This window comes from Gracilinanus agilis, chromosome 1 (genome assembly GCF_016433145.1).
Source record: "Gracilinanus agilis isolate LMUSP501 chromosome 1, AgileGrace, whole genome shotgun sequence".
NCBI classification, from domain to species: Eukaryota; Metazoa; Chordata; class Mammalia; order Didelphimorphia; family Didelphidae; genus Gracilinanus; species Gracilinanus agilis.
In genome coordinates, this window is record NC_058130.1 from 614,658,507 (window position 1) to 614,682,174 (window position 23,668).

Sequence of the window (23,668 nt, forward strand, 5' to 3'; positions counted from 1 at the left end):
TCTCTCTCTCTCTCTCTCTCTCTCTCTCTCTCTCTCTCTCTCTCTCTCTCTCTCTCTCTCTCTCTTCTCCCCTCCCCTTCCCCTCCTACCTCTCTCTGCCCCCCACCATATCTCTCTCTCTCTGAAATTAGATAGCCTGGATTTAAGTCTACTAATGGCAACTTCTACTTGGCAATCTTGGGCAATTCATTTAACTTCCTACACCCTCAGTTTCTTTATCTGCCTAATGAGGGGAGTAGATTAAATGACCTCTAAGATTCAGGCTCTAAATCTGTGATAAGAGCATCAGAGAGGCACCAATTATTTTGCTTCTATTTTCTCTATCAAGAATAATGATTTTCAGGCTGCCAGAGAAAAGAAGAAAAAGTGTTAAGAAAAAGTAGAAAGGGAGAAGGTCCTAGGCCAGAACAAACTATGCCCACAGTTAACTTGTATTTATATGACAGTCTAGATTTACAAAACAAGTTTCTTACAAGTTTCTAAGGTAGGTCAGGTGATTATCAATATCTCCATTTTACACATGAAGAAAAAGGCTTAGAGACATGAGGTGACGTGCTCATGATAACAATCACTGAATGTCAGAGCCAGGCTTGGACCCCAGGCCTGACACCAAAGTGTACATTCTTTCTATCACACAGAAGAACTTGTGATGTGATTGTCACTAGTTTCTGAAAAATCATGGAGAGCAGGAAAGGTGCTACAGTTGGTGCAGTGGCTCCAGCATCAGGCCTGGATTTGGGAAGACTCATCTTCCTGAATTCAAATCTTGTCTGAGACATTTACTAGCTATGTGACCCTGTAAAAATCATGTAATCCTGTTGGCCTCAGTTTCCTCATGTGCAGAATGAGCTGGAGAAGGAAATGGCAAACTCTTCTGGTATTTTTGCCAAGAAAACACCAAATGGGATCAGGAAGAGTCAAATGCAAGTGAAACGACTGAACCACACAGGGCTGGAAATGGGCAGATATGATTCTGAATTTCCAAAAAAGGAAGTATGGTGAAAGGTTCATATTACATGTCTTTGAGCTTGACTTTGATTTCTGACAAAATTCTAGAATATACAATTAAACTGAGACATTCTGAGGATTTAGAAAGGGAAGGTAGCAAGAGTCCATCAAGGGTAGGTCATAACAGACTAATTTCATTTTCTTATGTGACAGTATTATAATACTGGTCGACCAGGCTAAGGCCATAACAGCAAGGACAATGACAATGATATCAAATGGCAGTATGACGTAATGGATAGAAAGCTAGTGTCACAGCCGGGAAAACCTGATTCCAATTCTGCGTTTAACATATACATACTGAATATAAGATCATGGGTAATTAATTTATCTGCTTAGGGTTATAAGGCAACTTTCTAAAACTATTCATTGTAGAGAAGGTACAAGCTTTCTTTAATAAAGGGTACATCCTCTTATTTGAGACCCCTATGCCAATGAAGGGGCAGCTAGGAGGCATAGTGGATAGAGTGCTGGCCCAGAATCAGGAAGTCTCATCTTCCTGAGTTCAAATCTGGCCCCAAACGCTTACCAGCTGTGTGACCCTGGACAAGTTACTTTGTTTTGCTTGCCTCCATTTTCTCATCTGCAAAATGATGTAGAGAAGGAAATGGCAAACAACTCCAGTGTCTTTGCCAAGAAAACCCCAAATGGGATCACAGTGAGTCAAATGTGTCTGAAAATGACTGACAAATAACAATACTGATGAAATCACAAGTATAGTTTCTATTCCTAATGATAATAAGAATAACTAGCTTTTTCTAGTGTTTTAAAGTTTGCAAAGCACTTATATACTATCTGTTGGGCTTTGACAAAATGATAATGTGTCTTATAAAATTCTTATGGACAAAATAGAGAAATAAGAACCACCTTACACAGTATTGTTAAGTAGCTTTGGAAGTGTTTGAATGACTAGACCCAAAGAATAGGCACCAATGAGTCAGTATGAACTTGCAGGGTGTAGGGGAATGAGGGAGGGACCTTGTAGAGGAATATCTCAGAGGTCTGCCTTTGATTGTATGTTGCTCAATACTACTTACTAATAATTTGGATAACGCATAGTTGATATTCCTTTTTGGGAAAAAAAATCTTGCCTTCTGTCTTAGAATCAATATTGTGTATTGGTTCAAAGGTAGAAGAGGAGTATGACTTGCCCAGACAGAGCTAGGAAGTGTCTGAGGCCAGATTTTAACCCAGGACCCCCTGTCTCTAGGACTGGCTCTCTAGTCACTGAACCACCCAGCTGCCCTCCATAGATAATACCCTTAACAAAATTTCATATCACACAAATCTGGAAGGGAGAGAAAATTTACATTTCGGAGTAAGAATTAAAAACAAACAAACAATCTAAAACAAGAATCCTCAACAGGCTAGAATGACAAAGCAAATATAAATATGGATAAATGTAAAATCCTCCACATGAATTAAAAGCATCAATGGATTGGGTACAGGAGAATTGAGAAGACACCCTAGACAAGTGTGAAGGAAAAAGATCTTGGGAGCTCAAAATGAATCAATGGTGTAGCATAGCAGCCAAAAAATGAAGGTCTGAATAGGTTTGCCTATAGCAAGCACAGAACAACAAGAGCATTGTGTTCAGTTCCAGATGCCACATTTTAGGAAAGATGTTGAGAAACTACAGGGTAACCAAGAAAGAGCCAACAAGGTGGTGAGAGGACTGGAGAACATGTCACAGGATGGAAGAAACCTGGGTGGCTTAGCCTGGAATCAGAAAAGATTTAGGAAGAATCTGATATAAGTATCTAAAAGACTGTAATATGGAAGAGAGATTAGGCTTGCTCTGTTTAGCCCCAGAGGGCAGACATGAGAATGATGGGTGGCAGCTGGAGAGAGGCAGATTTGGGATAAATGTGAGGAAAAATTTTCTAATATTAGTCATCTTAAAATAGGATGGGCTATCTTTGGAAGTGGAGCAGCTAGATGGTACAGTGGACAAAGCACTAGGTCTGGAGTCAAGGAGGACCTGACTTCAAATCTGGCCTCTGACACTTACTAGCTGTGTGACCCTGGGCAAGTCACTTAACCCTGCTGGCCTCAATTTCCTCATCTGTAAAACGAGCTGGAGAAGGAAATGGCAAATCACTCCAGTGTCTTTGAAAGAAAACCCCAAATGGGGTCATGAAGAGTCAAATACAATTGAAATGGCTGAATAACAACCATTGGAAGGAGTAATTTATCTTGCACAGATAGTTCACAAAAGGAATCTGAATAAGAAGGAATTAGAACAAGTCTAATTCCTATTTTATATGACAGTCTTCTGATGCCTTGATAACAGCTGTCATGTGTTCTTGGAGTCTTCTCTTATCTAGGCTTAAATACTCCCAATTCCTTTAGCTGATCACCAAATGACAAAACTTCATGACCCCCCATTATCCTGATTGCCTTCTTTTGCATGTTTCTTAAATTTTTCAATATGCTTATTAAAATGTGATGAACTGAATAGCGTATTCCAACTGGAGTTTGTCAAGAAGTGGTATCTGAAGCCATGAGAGTAGATGAAATTGGTAAGAGAACTAATGTGTGGGATTCATCAAGAGGGTCAAAGGCAAACCTCTAGAGAACATCCACATTAAGGGGTCAAGAAGAATAAATTGGGAGAATTAGAAATGAGATAGAATAGGAGTGGTTGGAGAAATAGGAAGGGAAACAATAGAACACAGAGTCTCTAGAACCAAAAGAGGAATATCCAATACATCCTAGCATTATAAAAGGGCAAGGAAGAAAACCTTTTAAAAAAACCCTTACTTTCTGTCTTAGGACTGATACTATCAGTTTCAAGGCAGAAAAGTGGTAAGGGCTAGTCAATGGGAGCTAAGTGACTTGCCCAGGGTCACACAGCTAGGAAGTGGCTGAGGCCACATATGCACCTAGGACTCCTGCCTCCAGGCCTGGTTCTCTATCCACTAAGTCACCTAGCTACCCCTGAAGATGAAGATTTTTAAAAATTTTTTAAAGACTATAGAGTTGAACTGGGCACTTGGAAGATCATTTGATAAGCTAATGAAAAGATAGTAAATTAGCTAATAAACAGAGTAATAGGGAGAGAAACCAGAATCCAGGTGGAGGAATGAGTAAACATTGTTAGACATTAAAAAAAAAAAAAGAGTATCAGTAAATGAAATGAGAGAGAAAGGACAGTAATGATTTCAAAGGATCAAGGAAAGGTTTTTCTCAGGTATGAGGTGTGACCATGTTTGTAGGCACATGAGAGACAGAACCAATGAATAAAGGCTGACAGTGGAAGAAGGCTGCTGGAGGAAGAACCTAGAGGAGGGATGCAAAGAAAAGACCAAAGCCTCAAGTCTTTGGATTAGCAGGAAATTTCACTTCTAAAGCAACGGGGACAAATGAAAGAGCAATGATGTGAGAACATTCTGAGGAATAAAGATGGAGAATTTAGGGACATTTTCAATTTTCTTAATGAATCTGGAGGCTAGGACATTTGGTGCTCAAATAGGGTTTCAGAGTTTGGTTTTGATTTGGAGGTGAAAAGAAAGAACCAGAAATTTAGAACAGCTACTAGGAAAAATGAGTTCAGGTGATAAGTATAACATTAATGAGGCTCTAGGTGAAGATATATACTATTGATTTGTAATGGAGGAAAGCAACTAAATTTTAGACTTCCTTGAGAGAATTTCTTGGTGCAAAGGAGAAGAAACTGAATGGTGAAGAATACCTGAGGATGATGATTCATAGTTTAAAAATGGCAGAAAAGTAAGGAGAAAAGGAATTATAGGATAGAAGCTAATGAAATATCAAATTAGAAAACCATAGATGGCAACAAGGTCTTCTAGTCAAAGAAGTCAGAGAAGGGTAAGGACAAGTTAAGGGACTGGAAATCATAAGGGCAAAAATTAGTGTCATTAGGGCTAGAGTAAAGAGAAAGGAAAGCCAGATACAGTAAGAGTAGATTTTTAAAATTCCATTTCTTAAACATAGTATAATTTCAAGAATATTATCATTTCCTATCATATTATCATTGAAGTCTGTGTTGTCTAAAGTAAGTTGGGGAAGAGAGAGGCAAGGAGGATCTGGAATTGTAAGGGCAAGCTAAGAAGGAGATACTGAATGTAAATAATAGAGTTCCTGAGGATGATGGCAGGTAATGGAGCAGAAGGAACTAAAGTCATTGAGAAAATTGGGAGAATGGATTAGAAAGTAAAAAATTGTAACAAGAATATGGAGAAGAAGCTATGAACAGACTACATAGATCTCAGAGGAGGAAATGTTACTGAAGCTTAGTGGTAGAGGAATAGTCTGAAATCAGCAGTAGGGTGAGGAGAGAGAATGTCCAGCCCTTCTACTGGACCAGTGAGTTGGGGGGGTAATGGGAGAACTGGCCTCTAATGGAGAAGACAGCAAGGAATGAAGTGGTCTCAAGTTCGAGTTAAGGTAAAGACTTGGAAGAATGGTTAGTTGAAAAGGATCCAGTGAAATTTATCAACAATACTGTGGGCATTGATACCAAGGGGTGCAGTTAAGAGGCTAGTTGATTAAAGGTTCCAGTTTCATATGCAGTCTTCCCTTTCTTCTCTCTGCATAAGGAAATGTTCATTTTTGTTAAGTTCATAATAAAAAAAAAAGAAAGAAAAGCATTTTAAATTGGCCCTGTTGAGGTGGCTGGGAGAAACTGGGCTGATCAGACTAAGGAAGCATGTCCAGAGAATGTAGTATGAAGATGTACTTGCATCTGAAGAGGTGAGGCCAGACAATTAGGATTGAGGAAACCAGTGTAATGGGCCATAGATCAGTGGGGCACTCTCTGCTGGCAGAACTTAAAACTCTTCAGGAAGTTAGCATGTTCCCATTATTAGCACAGCATTCCCAGAGAAGCTGAATGAGGAGCCTGTGGGGGGTTCACAGCCAGCAGCAGAGGAAGCACTCACTCACTTGGCCTATGAGGAAGGGGAGAAACACCATTCTCCAGAAGGTTAGGAAGAACACAGAAGGGAAAATGGATATTTAATGATTCTCCTGTGGAGGATTTCTCGGCAGAATGAACACTAGTGTGGACAGTGTACGAGTAGTTCAAATAATGAATTGCTGTGCTCTCCTGTTTGCTAATCACCCATACCCTTGTTTTGCTCATTAGAAAAAAAGGATGTCTACCTGGGTGCTCGGAAGTCCAGGCTTTCTTATTCTTTATCAACTGTGACTTTAGTGTAGCTATAATGGCTCCCTCCACCTTCCTCCCTTGCAGCCTCAATTCTGCAAAAAGGGTTGTTTATTTATAAGCCAGAGAAACAGAAACCAGGCTCCAGAATTTTAAATTTAATTTGATTGTTCTTTACTGACTTTATTTTGTACCTTTGGCTCCTCACCCTAGCTAAGTAGGTAGGGAAGAGTCAGGACCAACTTAAACAACTCTTTTTTTTTTTTTTTAATTTAAAAAAACACTTAATTCTGTGTATTGGCAAGAGCCAACTTCTGTGTATTGGCTCTTAGGTGGAAGAGTGGTAAGGGTGGGCAATGGGGGTCAAGTGACTCGCCCAGGGTCACACAGCTGAGTCGTGTCTGAGGCCAGATTTGAACCTAGGACCTCCCATCTCTAGGCCTGATTCTCAATCCACTGAGCTACCTAGCTGCCCCTTAAACAACTCTTGAGAATTTTTTGCAGTAGCTAATTTGCCTGGGAGGAGTCCCGTAGAAGTCCAATAAACTCTAATTCAAATCAACTCAACATTTATCCCTCACCTGCTAGGAGTATGGAGAGGCAAGATAGTTCAAAGCATAGTGGGCCATTCTTTGAGTCAGGAAGACTTGAGTTCAAGTTCTTTCTCTGACACCTATTGGTCATATGGCTATAGACAAATAATGCTAACCTCTTGCTGCTCCCAGGCAACTCTCTAAGACCATAAATTGCAGATGCAAGTTGCATTAGGGGAAGGAATTCCCAATCTGTGAGAACAAAGTACTCTACTAGGCACTGGGGATACAAAGGTGAAAAGCAACTCAGTCTTTGTCCTCAAAGAGAATATTATCTAACAAAGAGAATAAGACTCAAATATAAATAAATACAGTACAGATTAGTATATTGCAGATGAGTCGCCTGGAAGGAGAATGCTCCCTTTGTTTATCTATTAAGTTACTTAACCTAGCAAGCAGTTGTAATATGGATTAAAGAAGGGATAGAAGCATGCCTAGAAATATGTAGCAAGTAAAATCCAAGAAATGCACCAACAATAAAATCCATGGTCTAAGATGTTTATCTATACATAAATACACAAAATATGAGTAACAGGCAAGATGAATTATAGCTCTTAATGGAAGGGGGTAAATTTAACCTCCCAGTCATCAATGAGATTTGATAGGATGGGATCAATGATGAGAATACAGCTCTAGTAGAACAAACATATTAATCAAAAACAATAGAATAGGTTAAAAAAAAAAAGGTAGAGAGGAGATGTACTGTATATTAAGAAGAAATCTAGGGACTGGTGAGGGGAAGAATAGCACGGAACATTTGAGTAAAGATTAATGGAGGTGGGGGGCAACTAGATGGCTCAGTGGATTGAGAACCAGGCCTGGAGACAAGAGGTTCTCAATTCAAATCTGACTTTAGATACTTCCTAGATGTTGATTCTGGGCAACTCACTTAACCTCCATTGCCTAGACCAGTGATGGGCAAACTTTTTAAAGAGGGGGCCAAAGGAAAAGAAATGCTCATTTGTCAGTCTGTTTCTAAGCCAACTCTTCTGAAGTTTCATTGTATTGTATCCTACTCATTGTATTCGTCAGATTAGGAATAATGTCATGTGGCAGGATAGAACATTTCAGTGGGTCATAACTGCCTGCAGGCCGTAGTTTGCCCATCACTGGCCTAGATCCATGGTGGCAATTCTATGGCACACATGCCAGAAGGGGGCGGCACTCGTGCCATTGCTCCAGCACAGTTTGCCAGAGTTCATTACTAGCAAGCCAGAGGGAAGCAGGCGGGGCTGTTCCCTTCCCCCTCTCCTTGTGCCTGAGGGCATTTCTCATATAATCCGCCCCTCTAAAAGGTTGGCCATCACTGGCCTAGACCTTACCACTCTTCTGTCTTAGAACCAATATTAAATATTGATTCTAAAATGGAAGATAAGGGTTAGAAAAAAGATTAATGGATGGAGGAACAGAGGCAATATCACCATGTGAGTACGCCACAGATACAGAGAAATGGATGTGCTCAGGACACATCACAATCCTGGCCCAAGATGAAATAAAGTAGGAATGGGGGTTTTAATGATCTAGAAATCTGCTGAAATTCTCTCTGTCAAAGGCAGAGTAGATCCTTTCTTGCCTAGATATAACTTCCTCCTTTAAGAGGTATTGTACATAACTTGATAAACATCCTAATTTTTGGAAAGCAAATTTTGAAAGACGCAGAGAAAAAGAGAGGCAGTATTTTATGATCTGAAATTCTATAGGAAAGGTCAACCAAAGAAAGATAAGGAGTTCTCAAGAATGAAATTTTGAAGGAAAAAAGAGAAAATATTTCTGATGAGGAGAAAGAGAGGGAGTTATGTAGATATGTAAGGAACTCAGTCAGTCTTGGTTTTAAGAAGGCAAGTACAGGGGGAAGCTGGGTAGCCCAGTGGATTAAGAGCCAGGCCTAGAGGTGGGAGGTCCTAGGTTCAAATCTGGCCTCAGACACTTCCCAGCTATGTGACCTTGGGCAAGTCACTTGACCCCCACTGCCAATAGATAATATTGGCTCCAAGGCAGAAGGTAAGGGTTTAAAAAAAAGGCAAGTACAGAAGATGGAAGCAGGGGCAGATGAAAGAGGATGAATACAGAAGGGTGTGGTCTTTTAATATAATCACAGAATCTAGATGCTAAAAGGGCTTCAGAAACCATTTAGTCTAACTTTTACCCTTCTAAGAATCCCTTCTATAACATACCCAAATAAGTGGTTGATTGTCTTGCCTCTTCTTATAATTTCTAATGAACCCACTCTTTCCCATTACCTAACAATACTTAATTTTCAAGATATTTTTCCACATATTGAAGGAAAATCTATAACTTCCATCCACTGTATCAAGTTCTGGTTTATGGAGCCAAGCAGTACAATCTGTTTCTCTCTTCATGTGACAGTTGTTTAGTTTCAGTCATATTTGACTCTTTGTGACCCTATTTGGGGTTTTCTTGGCAAAGATACTGGAGTGGTTTGCCATTTCTTTCTCCAGCTCATTTTACAGATGAAGAAACTGAGGCCAAAAAGGTTAAGCAACTTGCACAGGGTTATATAAAGATTCAGGTCTTCTTGATTCCAGAAGTAATGGAATTCCAAATAGTTAAAGACAGTTATTTAATCGTCCAAGTCTTCTCTCCAGGCATACATCACAATCTCTCCTTTAAGACATCTTTACTGCAAAACCTCAAGAATATGTTTTTGGATCTGTGTTGATTAACATTTTAATCAAGAACTTGGATGAAAACACAGAGGATATACTCATCAAAATTGTAGGTAATACCAAGCTGAGAAGAATAGTTCACATTTTGGATGACCAAATCTCAAAATTTTAAAATATCTTAGCAGTTAGAATCTTGGGTTAAATCTATAAAAAAATGGAATTAATGGAAGTAAATTTTAAACTTGAATCTAAAAAATTAAAGTCACAAACATCTGAGCAAGGCGATAGTTTCTGTCAGCAACAGGCATCTATTAAGCAGCTAATTAAGCCAACTGCCAATTATTGTGCTAAGTTATGGATGAAAAGAAAGGCAAAAGAGCCTCTGCCCTCAAGGAGCTCACATCCTAACAGAGAAGACCACATATAAATGACTTATGTGCATACAAATATGTAAACAGAGTAAACTGGAGGGAAACCCAAAGGGAAGGCACTAACAGTAGTAGATCGGGGAAAAGCTCTTTGAGAAGGTAAAATTAGATCTGAGCCTTGAAGGAAACCAGGGAAGCTAGGTGGCAGAGCCAAAAAGAGTGAGCATTCTTGGCATGGGGGATAGCAAATGCAAAGATATGGAGTCTTGAAATATATAGTCATATGGGAGGAACCTTAAGAAGGCCAATGCCGCTTATCAGACTGTAGAGGAGAATAAAGCATAAGACTGATGAAAAAGATCTGAGACTTATTAAATGGCAAGATCAAGCTGATGATGAAGTAACCATGCAGCATAGCAAACCCCCTCTTACTCCCTGAAAAAATAAATGGTGGGGGGCAGCTGGGTAGCTCAGTGGATTGAGAGCCAGACCTAAAAATGAGAGGTCCTAGGTTCAAATCTGGCCTCAGACACTTCCCAGCTATGTGACCCTGGGCAAGTCACTTGACCCCCATTGCCCACCCTTACCACTCTTCTGCCTTGGAACCAATACACAGTATTGACTCCAAGATGGAAGGTAAGGGATTCAAAATAAATAAATAAATGGTGTCCAAGGTTGCATTTAGAGAGAAAGAATGTCTAGAACACAGAAGGTAACAATGCCATTGTACTCTATTCTTGTAAAACTATATTCAGAACATTCTATTTGGGGGCTAATAATTACAATAAGCAATTCTAATAATTATTATAACAATAATTATATAGCAAATCTAATAATAACAATAATAGCAATAATAGTAATAACATGTTGCAATGATTATATATTAAGTGTTTTACAGTTATCTCATTTTAGCCTCACAACAACCCTGAAAGGGAGGTATTATTTTTCTGCACATTTTATAGATAGGAAAACTGAGGGCAACATAGATTTGGTGACTTGCTCAGAGGTCATACAGCTACTTTCTGAGGCCATAATGAACTGAGGTCTTCCTGACTCTAGCATTCCATCCACAACAATAACAAACTAGATTATATTCAGAGAGTAATTAGGACCATGAGGAGTCTAAACTATGCCACATAGGCTAATATGGACCATGAGGAGTCTAAACTAAGTCACACACGCTATTATGGACCATGAGGGGTCTAAACTATGCCATATAAGCTAAAATGGAAATGTTTTACATAATTTTACATGTAAAATGTTATTACATTGTTAGACTTCTCAAATAGTGGGGAGAGTATCTGGAACTCAGAATTTACAAAATTTTAAAGATGTAATTGAGAAATATTTAACAAAATAAAAAATATTTAAGCCTATACCATGTAAGGATTGGTTTAATGAAATGTGAATATTTAATTTAGGAAGGAAAAAAAAAAGCAAGGACATAAGTTCAATTAAATGAAAGGCTACTGTGGAAAAGAAGGATTGTACTGATTCTGCCTGAATTCAGGGCCAGGCCTTGGGAGCATGGAGTAGAGGATGCAGAAATATAGTTTAGTGTTTGATACAAGCAAAAACTTCCTTAAAAAAAAATCAATTATTCCAAAGTCCAATTGTCTTCCTCCCTCACCACATATCTTCCATTGTTGGCTGGATACCCATTTGTGAGGGATCACTTAGAAGGAATTCCTGGCTAGAGACAGGTTGAATTAGGGGATCCCTATCCACTGAGAGATTCTGTGAGGCTGGCCAGTAGCCAAGGATGAGAAAAGTAACCTCAATCTTTTTTTTTTTTTTTTTTAAATATAGGAGCAGGAACTTTTCACAGACTAGGAGCTTGATTGCACCAAGACTCTGCTCCCTTGTTAATTGGACCATTCAAGGCGCGAGTACTTGCCAGATGAAATGAACACTGCATAGCCCCTTTGCTTGGTAACTCACAGGGAGTGAGTGTTTGGAGAATGGGCTGGATTAGAGTGAAGTGCTGAAGCCCACCCAGTAAGTTGCTACTGTCTCCAGAAGAACCCGTACTTTTATTCATGTTTTGCATTCAGCCTAGCTATAGTAAAAGATTGCTGAATGGTGATGAAATCTTCTTACAGGGTGCACACAATGTCTGGGCCTGGAAAACGAGTGGTTTATCTGGTTCTACAGCAAAGACAAGCAATTGATTCATCACCCTTAGCCCATGAAGAATAAGCTCTTTGGTCAGATGTAGCTGCTCCTCCCAAATGGGGTACCCTTAAAAGAGAGAACTTCATGTTCTCTCCCTGAAAATGAGAGGATTTGCTTTCTCCCATGTGGAAAAGGAAAGCTTTTGGCTGTCTGCCAAAACCTGCACCTACATTATGGCTTCAAAATTCTTTGAGAGGGGAAGAATGAATGTCTTTGTGGCTTTTTTTTTTCCTTTAGAAATTGTCCAAATGTCAGAAGGTAGGAGTGATCATGCTGGGATTGGACCCTGAGGCCACAGCATCTTTCACATGTGGAAATTCCACTCAGAATTTTCAGGGCATGGCCTATACTTCATGTAAGGAGATGTAACACTGTTTGTTCTTCAAAAGAATTTTACACAGTTCCTTCCCTCCTGCCTTTCTTTACTCATTCTCTTTCTCTCTCAAGCAAATCATTGATTCAGTTTGCCCCCAAACTGTCATTGCTCCAAAGATGGAAATTCACACTGGGGAGACCAATGCCCTGCACTGACCATCCTTGTGCATAAGAAGAAGGGTGCTTGGAATCTCAGTTCATCTAAGGTCTGTTTAGTCACTCTTCTTGGCTAAAGTTATGGGTCTATCCAATGTCTTACAGATAAGAAAGGTGAGTGCTCAAGAGGCAGAAGCATATCACTTTTTCAGATTCACACCCTGCATGCAGGAGTAAGAATAAGGTACTTTGGTGCTCTGAGTATGTCAAAAGCTAAAACAGTAATGCCTAGTGCTAAGTGTTAAAATGGAAGGTCCTTAAGAGTTAGGGTTTGGGGGGGCAGCTGGGTTGCTCAGTGGATTGAGAGCCAGGCCTAGAGATGGGAGGTCCTAGGTTCAAATCCGCCCTCAGACACTTCCCAGCTGTGTGACCCTGGGCAAGTCACTTGACCCCATTGCCTACCCTTACCACTCTTCCACCTATAAGTCAATACACAGAAGTTAAGGGTTTAAAAAAAAATTAAAAAAAAAAAAGAATTAGGGGTTTGGGGTAGCTAGGTGGCTTGGTGGCTTGAGAGTCAGGCCTAGAAATGGGAGATCCTGGGTTCGAATCTGGTCTCAAACACTTCTAGTTGTATGAATATGGGCAGATCATTTAACCCCCATTGTCTAGTCCTTGCAGCTCTTCTGCCTTGGAATCAATACATAGTGTTGATTCCAAGATGCAAGGTAAGGGTTTAAAAAAAAAAGTTAGGGTTGCTTCATTCTTTGCTTTTTGCCTAATACACAGCAAGAGTTTCATGTTTAATTTACTGATGTTAGGTGGCAAGACCTATGGAAGCTCTGGGGGCACAATGGATAGAAGGATTCTGATACCTAAAGTCCTGCATTTTATTTTTGGGTTAGACATAGAAACTAACAAAGAAATCCGTTATTCACTGCATTTTTGTAAGGCCTTTGCTAACAGCACCAAATATATCCTTTCCACTTGACAGGACAGCCTCTGAGAAAGTGAATGCTGGCTCTTTTTTAAAAACCACTTGCCTAACTTTCTCCGGAGCAGCCCAGGAAGGAATGCAGAGTCCATGAAAGAAAGGGGCCTAGGCCTTCTGTTGGACCGGTATAATAGGAGAGAGAAACCAAAGTATTTGGAAGTTATAGGGACTCATGCTTTGATGCTGGGTGGTAGGATGAAGAAGAATAGGGGATAGATTGGGAATGTGGCAGATAAAGGTGGAATTAAAGATAATGCAGAAATGTTAAGGGGAAAAAAAAGAGAAAGGCAGAAGAGGGAGTTTTTGAGGTGGTAAGCAACTGTGAATTGACTCTGTAAACCAAGTCACAGAGACAACAAGTATGGAGGGAGTCCAGAGGTCATTTATTTGATCTTTCTCATTCTGTAGCAGAAGGCCACAGAGGGGAAGTGGCTTGTTCTTCATAACTAGTTCATGCTTTCTTTTAAAGCTATGGGGAACATGAAAAGAGCAGAGGGATGTTGGGACATCTGCGTGTATTGATGGCCATAAACAAATCCATCATGAAAATTGATGGATGAGGATAAAAGTTTTCAGTAGAGAATGAAATCCAAAGTTCAGAAACTTTAAAATATTGTTAAAATAGAGATTTTAAGTTTAGATTTTCAGAGAAACCAATTTCTGTAGATGATAATTTCAAGAAAAGAGAAGTTTTACAATTTTGAAATAAAGGCTAAGAAGTAGGGAATTATATGTGACTTTTACAGTGTTCAGAAATAGTGCCCACACTTGGGAGGTCAATTAGCACCCAAGTGATGGTTGGCACAGTTTGCATGCAAGAAAACATTATTCTAGTACAAGAGTTCTTAATGTGGGGTTCACAGATGGGGTTTGTAGATAGATTTAAGGGGTTCTTATAAACATGGATGGGAAAAAAATACATCTTTATTTTCACAAACTTCTAACTCAAATTGAGTATTTCTTTTATTTATGAAAGTAGGCAACAGCCTGAAAAGGAATCTATAGGCTTCACCAGACTGCTCAGGGGAGTCCATCACACAACAAAGGATTTTGCTCCAATAGAATAATGGTAACTGCTTCTGTTTTCCCTACCTTTCTTTAACCAGCTGTAGCTCTTTTGTCAAACCTACAGGTTCACTTCTTACCAAAGTGGGAAGTTTAAAACAGATCATAAAGCAAAATGGCCTCTGGCCAAGGATTGGGTTTACTCAAAAATACTTCACTTGTTTGGTACCAGATATTCAAATGACTTACCTGCAGGACAGAATTATTCATGGGAAAGAGTAAATCAAGGTGATATCAATCCAATCCCATAGACTCTAGGATCCTTATGAAATGGGACTATCTTTTGCTTTTCTTTGTATCTGTAGTTTGTAGCACAATGCTGTTAGTAGCAAGGTCCATCATATTGGATCATTCCACAATATTGCTGTTACTGTGTTTTATGTTTAATTTACTGATGTTAGGTGGCAAGGCCTATTGCAAGGTTTTCCTGGTTCTGCTTATTTCATTTTGCATCAGTTCATGTAGGTCTTCCAGCTCTTTTTGAAATCTCATACCTATCAGATTGGTTAACATGACCAAAAAGGAAAATGATAAATTTTGGAGGGGATGTGGGAAAATCAGGACAATGATATACCTTGGAACTGTGAACCTATGCAATCATTCTGGAGAACAATATGGAACCACGATCAAAGGGCCATAAAACTATGCATACCCTTTGACCTAGCAATACCTTGGTATTGGTACTGAAATTAGAGATGAGGGAAAAGGACCTACCTGTGACAAAATATTTATAGCAGCTCTCTTTGTAGTGGCAAAGAATTGGAATTGGCTGAATAAATAATATAATGATATACTATTGTATCATAAGAAATGATGAACAGGATGAGCTCAGAAAAAACCTGAAAAGACTTATTTGAATAGATACAAAGTGAAATGAACAGAATCAGGAGAACAATGTATACAGTAACAGAAATACTATACAATGATCAGCTGAGAAGGACTAAACTATTATCAGCCAAACAAGTTTCCCCAAAATTCACAAGGGACCCATGATGAAAAATGATATCTATAGCTAAAGAAGGAATTGTTGGAGTCTGATTACAGATCAAAGCATACCATCTTCTACTTTATTTCCTGCATGAGTATTTTTATTATATGTGTGATGTGTGTCTTCTGTCATGGCATGAGCAATATAGCAATAAGTATTGCATGAAAGCATTAGTATAACTTATACCAGACTATTTACCACTTTAGAGAGGAATGAGAATGGAGGGAGGGAGAAAAACTGAATCCTAAAATGTCAGAAAACAATTGTCAAAAATTGTTTCTATGTGTAACTGAAATAATTAACTAATTAATTATTTTTAAAAAGAGCTTAGCAGGGTGCTTTTAGGTGCAAAACCAAAAAAGAAATAGGCCCTGCCCTAAATGAGCTCACATTTTTCTGAAGGGAGAAACGTGATTAAAAATATGAGTAAATGATGAGTATAAGTGAATAAATGAAAAATATTCTGAGGAAGGAGAGAAGAGAGTATTATAACTTGGAGAGTATAGAATGGTTTCCTGGAAAAGGTGGTCATCTGAGCTGAGCTTTGAAGGAAGATAAAGATTTTTAAAGATGGAAATCAGGAGGAAGAACATAAATTCTGGGCATGGGGGGAATGACTTGTGCAGTTGTATGGAGGTGGAAGAAGAAAGATTGAGTTTAGTTTAATTTGGTTTGGTTGAAATGTAGAGAGTGAAGGGGAAAAAAAAACTGGGAGAAGACTAGAAGACAGTATTCAATCCAGATTGTGGTGGGCTTTTAAGGTTAGGCTAAGACTTTGTGTTCTGTCCTAGAGGCAATAGGAACCGCTGAAGTTTTTTGAGTAGTGAAGTGACATGATAATACTTTTGCCTTACAAATATTGTTTTATTGGCTATATGAAGAGTACAATGCCCCATTATATTGGTATTTCTATAGCACCCTTGTTTGAAGAGCCCAGGGAATCCTATCATCCCATCTCAGCAGGGAGAACATAAGACACAGAAGTCCAGACAACAGGAGGAGTCAAAGGTTCCTTATAGTGATGAGGCAGGATGCCATATGTCTTGCAAATGGATATTACACACAGCAGGAACGGAGGTGGCATTTGTTAAACACACAAACTGTACAGACCAGCATGGAAAAAAGAGCATGCTGGATTCCGCCCCCCCCCCCCCCTTTTCTCCTTCAGCATGGTAAAGGCTGTCTGGTGGACAGGCCAATGGTAAGTTACTAACTGCTTCCATTGAAAGCCTTCTTGACTTTATGTAATGCAAAAAGATAATTACCTATTAGCTGCCAAGGAAGGCAAATAAATTAAATAAATTACATTTGTAATTGCAGTAAGATGAATGGATTATAGGAGGCAGGAGAACTTTTTGTGCTCTTGACTGAACAATAGCACCCCCACACTCACGTGGTTTAAAAATGAGAGGAAATCATAGCTTAATGAATACAAGGCTACTGCCCATGATATATTTTAGGTATAAAACCATGGACAAGTAATGATTTCTCAATACCACTATGCAACTCTTAAAGTTTATCAAAGAGGTGCACCCATCTACATAGAAAACAGAAAGTTTGTCCTTATTGGGCATTCCATTTTGTTAGGGTTGGAGGTGGAGGGAACCAGGACCTATGACTTCATTTGGTGAATAAACTCCCTCTACCAATGTAAATGGGTGATTTTTCTGAAACTTAAGAATTTTAAAGAGTTGCCTGAGGTACTAAGAAGCTAAATGATTTTTCCTAACATTATACATCCAATATGGGCAAGACTTAAATGTAGCTCAGCCAGACTCCTAAACTGACCCCTCAATCTGCACCCCCCCTCACTCCACTCCCTTACTGCTTTTCTCTGTGTTTAAATCAATTAATTTTGACAGGTTAGGATCCCTCAAATGGTTAAAGTAGTAATTGGTTAGGCAAATTCACATTAAAGTCAATCCTACATAAGCTGATCATAGATTGTAGAAATTTTTTTGGGGGGGTGGTGGTAACAATGTTTGTTCATGATGTCCTTTTACCATTTCTTTACTCAAGAAGAAGCTAGAGTGATCCAAATGTGAATAAAAGGCATTTTGTAAGGGGATAATTGATTTCTTTGTTCCCCTGTTTGTAAATGGATATTCTGAGCTCTTTTGAACAAATCTTACTTTCCCTTGTCTTTGAAAAGAACTAATAAAAAATCAATTACGAAAACATGTAAAAATGTAAATTGGCATTTATCTATGTAGGATACCTGCTGAAAAATAAAAAGTCAAGGACTATTAAATTGCAGGAATACAAAATAAAGCATGAATGCTTGGTGACTCCCCTTCTAGAGCCATAACAGTTTCACTGCTATGCAGAAGAAGGTTGAAGCCAAAGGCATTGAGGAAAGTACAGAGGATTTCAAGAGCAGAATTCCTTACTTTATGTAATCAGATTTCCAAGAGACTGATAGAGGAACCAGAATGCTAAGACTTGGGTGCAAATTCTCTTGTTTTCCACTAACATGTTTCCTATAGTCACAGCTCTAATACAAGGGGCTCTCAGGTTTTAGTGGGCCTTTCTTAGACTTCCCATTTTGATGATACAATTATTAATAATTCTCTAAAAGTCCTATCAATGAAGGTATATAATAGAACAACACTAGAAAGGATATTCTAGATAGATCTGGTCACCAAAATGTACCATCCTGATACCTTGCTAACACAGAAAAGTCATTTAATACTAGAATTGTTTGATAGCGTCGTGTACATTTTCAGACATGGTGTATTTTTATTTGAAAACCTTGAATTTACCTTTGTTCCCTCACTTGGGGCCTGGGGAAGCCATGGAATAAATCATTAAATACGAATGTAGATAGAATACTCACAAATCCAACATGCATTCTGGAGGCTTCCTAGCTGGTGGAGAGTAATTTTTGGATTATAAAATGGATCCACAAATCAGATCTAAAGTATCCTCCTGGGGGCAGCTGGGTAGCTCAGTGGATTGAGAGCCAGGCCTAGAGACAGGAGGTCCTAGGTTCAAATCTGGCCTCAGATACTTCCCAGCTGTGTGACCCTGGGCAAGTCACTTGACCCCCATTGCCTACCCTTACCACTCTTCTGCCTTGGAGCCAATACACAGTATTGACTCCAAGATGGAAGGTAGGGGTGTAAAAAAAAAAAATTTTAAGTATCCTCCTGCTGGGCCAATCCCAAAAGAATGATTAGAGAGGAGCAATGTTCTCTGGGGAGGAAGATGGCTTTCTCTTCTGGCGCTACAAGAGAGTTGGACTGAGGTGGGGAGGGGAATGGGTCCGCAGGGAGAATAGTTTAGGAAATTGAAGTACCAACTAGTCCAATGATGGCAAACCTATGATACACTTGCCAGCACTGACACATGTAGTCATTTTTGATGACATACGGCCGCATGCAGCCACATACAGAGACGTATGGGGCCGCATGCCTAGGATGAAACATTTGCTGTAGTATATTGTAGACACTCTGTACACTATAGATGACAATTCTACCTATATTAAATGACCTATTTTGGTTTATTAAATAGTTGTATATATTACAATTACACATTTTTATTATTTAAACTATAAATATTTTGAAATTATGATTTTTTTCTCAAAGTGACACACCACCCAAGTTATGCTTTTTTTTTGGCGAATTTTGACATACCCAGCTCAAAAGGTTGCCCATCACTGAACTAGTCTGTAATAAGGTAGTTTTCCTATCAAAGACAAAGTTATCTAGGTAGCACAGTGCATAGGGGAGTGAACTTGGAGCCAGGAGACCTGAGTTCAACTACTGCTTCAGACCCGATATGATCCTGGACAAGTCACTTAACCTCTATTTCAGTTTCCTTTGTAAAATGATGGTGATAATGGGTCCTCTCTCCCAGGGTTGTTGTGAGGGTAATGAAATATTTGCGAAGTACTTTGCGAAACCTTAAAGCACTATGTAAGTGATAGTTATCATAGTTATGGATGTACTTTTTGTGATTGCTTAATTTTATTTTTGTTAATTATATATATTACAAATTTCCATACAAGTTATATGATCAAATTTATCTCCTTCCTTCCCCTCCCTTCCCTTTCCCCTCCTGGTGCTGGCAAACGATTTGATCTAGGTTATATATGTATTACCACAGAAAATATATTTCATATCATTGATTTTTATGAGTAATCTTATAAAACCAAAACCTCAAAACATAAATCCAAATAAACAATTGAAAAATCATATGCTTTCATCTGCATTCTGACTCCAATAGTTCCTTCTCTGGAGGCAGATAGTATTCTTTGTCTTAAGTCCCTCAGAATTGTCCTGGATCATGGTACTGCTGAGAGTAGCTAAGTCTATCACAGTAGATCATTCCACAATATTGTTATAACTGTGTATAACGTTCTCTGGGTTCTGCTTGTTTCACTCTGTATCAGTTCATATACATGTAGGTCTTTCCAGCTCTTTCTGAAATCATCCTGTTCATCATTCCTTATAACACAATTGTATTCCATCATAATCATATACCACAGTTTGTTCACCTATTCCCCAACTGATAGGTATCCCTTTAATTTCCAGTTCTTTGGGTATATTTCTAATTACCTTATCCAGATATATTATTTTGAATATGCATATTCTTTTTTATTATGATTCACTTACCAGACAAAGCATCTCCTATTCCATCTTTCTTTCAAAAATGTTTATTATATACTTAGTAACCATCAATAACAAAAACATTTAAATAAACAAATGCAAAAAATGTGCAAAACTGCAAACTCCACATTGTTTACAATTTGTTTAAATATATACAAATTCTATTCCACCTTCATAATTAATTGCAACTTAATAATTAATTAATAATGTAATTATTAGCCTATAATCTGACTTGTTTCTCTCCATTCACCTTAGCTGGCTTCTAACTTGGGCTGCCTCTGTTATCCAATTAATATATTACAAATTAAGGTGTCTTAGTGACCACTAGTATTGTCCCTCTGCTTGGGCATCCAATTAAGAACTCAATCTTCTTCCTTCCAATGCTTACTACATACCCATTGTAGTAATATGTTAGAAGAGTAGAAGATAGAAAGGAGCTAGCTATCTAGGAGAAGAACTTAATGTGGCAAACCAAAGAGTTTAAATTTGATCCAAATAGTAACAGGGAGCTACTAGAATTTATTGGATGGGGGCAGAAGGAAAGGAAAAAAGTATTTATAAAGTGCCTGCTAGGTGCCAGAAATTGTGATGTTATTAAAAAATAATTATTATCTTATTTGAACCCCTCAATAAACCTGTGCAGTAAGTGCTGTTATTATCCTCTCTTTACAGTTGAGGAAATCAAGGCAAGAAGAGGTGATTTGCTCAGGGTCAGAGTTAATAAGCCTTGGACTCAAGGCTGCATTTGAACTCTGGTCTTCCTATCTTCAGGTCTAGTGCTCTATCCATTTTACCACCAGCTTTCCTCAGTAGAGAGGAAAGGAGGGATGCTGATGTAATTAGATTTACCTTGAGTCATTTTTCAAAAAAATGTGCAGTGTGTCACCAATGCTACATTTACCATCAGTTGCTCTGTTTTTCAACTAGAACTCCTCCCGAGGATCCCTCCTCCTTTTTTCCCCTTTCAGCTTCCTTTTGTGCATTGTCTTTTCCTATTAGAGTGTAAGCTTTTTGAGGACAGGAACTGCTTTTCTATTTTCTATTTGTATCATCAGAGTTTAGCACAGTGCCTGGAAAATTGTGTTGTTATTAAATCTTTTTAGTCGTATCTGATTTCACGACCCCATTTGGGGTTTTCTTAGCAAAGATAACAGAGTGGTTTGCCATTTCCTTCTCCAGCTCACTTTACAGATGAGAAAACTGAAGGTTAAGTGACTTGCCCAGGGTCGAATTTCTGTTAATGTGCATAATCATGTCCTTAGTATCTTTCTCAGAGGGTTGTTATGAAGCTTAACATATAATAGGCATAAAACACTTTGCACATTTCAAAGCACTATACCAATATCAATTAAAAGTATATTAATTATTTTATTATTTTATTAGTTAGTTATATTCCCTGCATCTGGAGCTGTATTCACTCATTTCTTCTCACTGCTCTAGAGGGACACTTCTCATAGAATGTTTCAGCCATATTGGCTAAGTGTGGGGATATAATGAAAGGTGATGACAGTATCTGTTCTCAAGGAAATCATGGTCTAATGGCCTCTTTTTTTTAAAGGTAATTTTTTTTAATAACTGCACTTATCAGACTGTTAAGTTATGCAGTTACAAAGTATTAGGGAGAAAACATGAAATTTCTGTGAGATTTTTTTTTCTCAAAAAAGGGGAGAAGATGGATAATTCTTTCACTGTATAAATAATATCTGGCACTTCACTGGGAATCTAGACAAAAGGCCTTCCCCAAATAACCCCAAAGAAATAAACCTGTTTAAAACAAAATAACTAGATTTGATCCAATTTTGTGTCAAGGTCCACTTTGTTAGGCTTCATTACATTCTGAATGGGAGGTCTCTAAATAAAGAGAAAATACAAAGACTTTCAGAGACCAAGTCATTAGCCAATATTGAGAGAGCTGCCAGGGGGTCCAAATGACAAGGTCAAAACTGTATTTGGTTAGACTTCATATTTTAATTCACTTTTCAGTGAGGCACCATAATACCTAATAATCTGATTCAAAACAAAATACCGCCCCCCCCCATTTAATTTTTAACATGAAAAAGAGGTTACTAAGTTCTTTGGACTACACCAGGTTTTAGCAAAATTCAGAATATTTTTAAATGTTAGGAGAAAAATGGAGGAGACAACATGCAAACAACTACGTATAAACAAATTATACCCCAGATAAAATGGAGAGGGAAGGCACTAGAATGAATGGGGAATTGGGAAAGACCCTTTGTGGTAGTATTATGGGGGTGCAAATGGTGAAGCCTTTCTCAAGAATGAGAGGACTCCAAACTTAGCTTAAAAGTAAAAAGAAAGATTTATTAGTAAAATAGGATTAATAGCCAGCAAGAGAACATGAGTGGAGCAACCCTGGGGGTTGCTCTCCAAGACACAGCAGGGCAACATGAATGAAGCAACTATAAGAGCTGCCTCCTGAAACCTCCAGTTCAGGAGTTCTTATGTTCTTTACCATAGTGTGGACATGACTTCTCACACTCAGGCATTCAGTGGGGTGAGGGGTCTGCCTGAGACCCTCAGGGCTTAGGCTATCAAGGTGTGGCCCAAAGGTGTATCTCTTTGCCTATCTCAACCTAAAGGACTATCCTAGGATATTGGTCTTTGCCTCAAAGTCACAAGGTCAGGAAGGGGGAAGGGGGAAGGAAATTTCCCTGTTCACAGCCTACCTGAGTTAATGGGTACAGGGTCCCCGCCATCTCTGCACAGTGCCCATGTCAGTAGGAGGGATTTCAACTTGCATTTGAAGGAAGTCAGAGAAGGAAGGAGGCTGAGATGAAAAGACAACCTTACCCACCTGGTCCTATAAAAACCTTAAAACAATTCCTGGGGAAGTTTAATCCTAATTTAAAGAGCAGAAAAGCTTTAGAGCAACATGATTTTGCTCTTAGACAGGCTTGTTACTGATCAAATGCAGGCATTAAGATTTCATAAGGTTATTATCAAGCATCACTTTAACCATGTAATATTCAAGCTGTTTGCAGTTACAGAGAGACAACGAAACCCCTAGCATTGATTAAGTGTTGCTATAAATCAATAGCAATACTATCACCTCTCAACAGCCATAAGAAAGGTGATCTATAATTTTTGCCCGAGATACAGCCTTATTGGGTAGGGTTCACTAGGAAGTTCTCCCCAAACAGGGTGGGGAGATAGAATATTGAGTTGAGGTTCTTAACTTGAGGAGCATAAAATGGTTACTTTTTTTGTTTGTTTTTAGTGTTTGAAAATTGTATTTCAGTGTAATTCATTTTCTTTTAATTCCATAAATTTTTTTTGTGCATTTACAGCATTTTTCTGAGAAGACTGGACTCACCAGACTTCCAAAGGGATCCTGACACAAAAAAGGGTTAAGAATCTCTGCTCTAGCATCATTATGGTGATGGGAAAAAGGAGATCATGGGACTTAGGACAGGACCTTGAAGAACACTGTGTGCAATCACTTTGTTTTAGCGAAGACTAAGGCCCAAAATGACTTACCCAAGCTCACAAAGGGAGTAAGGAGCACAGATAGGATCAGAATATCCATCTTCTGATGCCAAATCCATGATTCTTTCCACGTATACCAAGCTACCTTCCACTTGTAAGCTCAGTACCTCCAGCCTAAGTACTGTTCCACCAGA